This window comes from Aegilops tauschii, chromosome 4, assembly GCF_002575655.3.
Source record: "Aegilops tauschii subsp. strangulata cultivar AL8/78 chromosome 4, Aet v6.0, whole genome shotgun sequence".
NCBI lineage: Eukaryota > Viridiplantae > Streptophyta > Magnoliopsida > Poales > Poaceae > Aegilops > Aegilops tauschii.
The window spans coordinates 325,017,318-325,020,033 of record NC_053038.3 but is presented as its reverse complement, the minus strand read 5'-3'; the positions used below and the strand labels follow the sequence as shown (position 1 = coordinate 325,020,033).

The following is a 2,716-nucleotide window of genomic DNA, read 5'->3' as shown; positions in this document are numbered from 1 at the left end:
GGTAATACAATTCTAGCATGAATAATAAACATTTATCAGGATATAAGGAAATATAAATAACAACTTTATTATTGCCTCTAGGGCATATTTCCTTCAATTGAAATATCCAAAACATCTTATATTCGTGAACGGAGGGGGTACCTAATGAACCGGAGGCATATCTCAAAGTTGTCGATCCTTCATCCTCTCGTCGCACCATAATCACCGCCTAAGTCATCGTGATTCTGGCGGCACGATCCTAGGTTGCAGCGTGCTCGCGCTACGTTTGCAGGCGGGCCTCGTGCTCGGAGACAAAGCCATCGGCGGTGTTCGATTTCCATCGTCGCCTTTGAGCATTTAAGCGCCCACGACTTACTTGTTGGCTAGGCCATGCGGTGGTGGCACGTGCGTACGGGCGAATTACCCTGATGGCCGCCGCGACGAGAATGTGGACACTGCGTCGCACGATGAGCTGCAGCATATCCCCACCCTCATGCCACAGTGCTTGTGAGTTTTTTGAGGAAAAGGATTATAGTAATCTTTTACCTAAAATGTCTGCGGATCAATGTGCATGTATGTTTTTCATATATTGAAAGCAAACTTGCCCTAGCTTTGCAGGAGTTCGGACATCGACATGTCCAACCAAAAGCAAGCACATTGTCCTGCTCTTTCTTCTCTCTTCCCACAACTGCACATCACACATACATGTTCAACCAAAAGCGACCATATGATACCCCTCACTCATCTCTCTCTCTCTCTCTCTCTCTCTCTCTCTCTCCAAACGAACAAATGAAGATTTTTTTGAAATAAACATTAGATGACTCCCTCCTCTATCCTGCCTGCGGACATTTGTGGTGTACGTTTTAAGGGTTCGTGTTGGATATGTCCAAACTTTATCCTTCGTTTTTCCTCGAGATGGACGTACCTATATGTGTTTGTGTTCTGCAACCCGGTCTACAGTTTTGTCTAGTATTAACAAAGCAAACATCGTCTCCAAATGAATAAATTAAGCATACTCCCTCCGTTTCAAAATATAGTGCGGCCACACTTCTCGAGGTTCAACTTTGACCATATTTAACCAACAAGACCGACTGCGGTGGGAGCAAAAATTATATAATTAAAAAGTTCTTTTGAATACGAATTCATTGGTATAAATTTTGCTCCCACTGTAGTCGGCCTTGTTGATTAAATTTATGGTCAAAGTTGAAGCACGGGAACCGAGGACGCACTATATTTTGAAACAGAAGGAGTACAACACGAACGCGATGAACAAGAACCGTTGAGATGCATGCTAGAGTAACAAATATGCAATCATGGTACTACTAGCCAGTAGGCATCGCACGCACGCTGCGCACTTGCCCTTGTTCATTCATCCATGTAGCTCGGAAGCCAGAATTAGGTGATTGATCAATCTGACCATTGTACCGTTGGACGAAAATGTCAATCATATATTGTTAAAATATATTGCTCACCTTTCTCCATCAGTTCGGAATTTTGGAGCAACCGGTTGGTGCATGAATTCAATATGGTAACAGAGCCTCTTCCTCATTAGATCGAAAGAGATTGCATCTAGCTACCTCCGCGACCGAGATCATGTTCACCACCGCTGCTGCCATGACGCCAAGCACCATGGGTGCGCTCACCACCACCTCATCTTCCACCTCCACCAACACCACCTCCCTCGGACCGCCACCACAAGAGAAGCTTATGAGGGGCAACTTCCTGCTCTGGAAGGCCATCGTGCTCCCGCAGATCAGAGGCGCATAGATGGAGCACCACCTCGACGAGGAGAACCTGCCACCGCCGGCCACTCTCACCACCACCAAGGACGGCAAAGAAGAACAAGTCGTCAACTTTGCGAGATCCCTCTGGTATGCACAACAGCAACAACTTCAAGGATACTTGATGGGTTCTTTTTCTCGTGAGATTCTTGCCCAGGTCGCCATGCTCCAGACGCCGGCCGAGGTGTGGCGCACCATCCACGCCATGTTCGCTGCTCAGAGCCAAGCCCAAGCGATCAACACTCGCATCGAGCTCACCAACCTCAAGAAAGGTAATATGTCCATGGCTGACTACCTTGGTAAGATCAAAAACCTCACCGATGAAGTCGCAAGCATTGCTGCGGCGCTCTCTGATCCGAAGATCGTCTCCAAAATTCTCGCCGGCCTGGACATGGAGTACAACCCGGTGGTCTCTGCGCTCGCCGCCAGGGTGGAGCCCATCACCGTCCAGGAGCTCTACAGGCAGCTGCTCAGTTTTGATGCCCGCCTCACCCTCCTCCATGGCGGCGACCTTCGACAATCCTCCGTCAACTCTGCCTCCCGTGGTCGCGGCCGTGGGCGCAGTCACCAGGGGAAACGCGGCGGTGGGCGTGGACGCGGCGCTCCTCAGGGCGATGGCGCTCGCTCTGGTTGGGGATCTGGCTCCAACGGCGGGGGCGGCTACAACACCAGTGGCGGCGGCGGCTTCAACTACAACAACGGCCGTCGCCCTCCTTCCCGTGGTCGCCCTCGCTGCCAGCTTTGCAAAAAGTCTGGCCACGAGGTGATTGACTGATGGCATCGGTTCGACGAGGACTACGTGCCCGACGCCCACCATGTTGCTGCTGCCATGCGTGAACAGGGCGGTGACGGTGTCTGGTATGTTGACTTTGGCGCTACGGACCACGTGACCAATGAGCTCGAGCAGCTAGCCCTTCATGAGCGGTACCATGGCAACGACCAGATTCACACCGCCA

The 2,716-nt window shown here is 50.7% G+C and overlaps 1 non-coding gene across 1 annotated transcript; it reads left to right on the top strand.

The window, feature by feature from the left end:
• Nucleotides 1–2,105: 2,105 nt before the first annotated feature.
• LOC120963672 (small nucleolar RNA Z247) lies at nucleotides 2,106–2,242 on the top strand. Its single transcript, XR_005755422.1, has one exon. It is a non-coding gene; the product is annotated as a small nucleolar RNA Z247 (small nucleolar RNA).
• The last annotated feature ends 474 nt before the right edge of the window (nucleotides 2,243–2,716 follow it).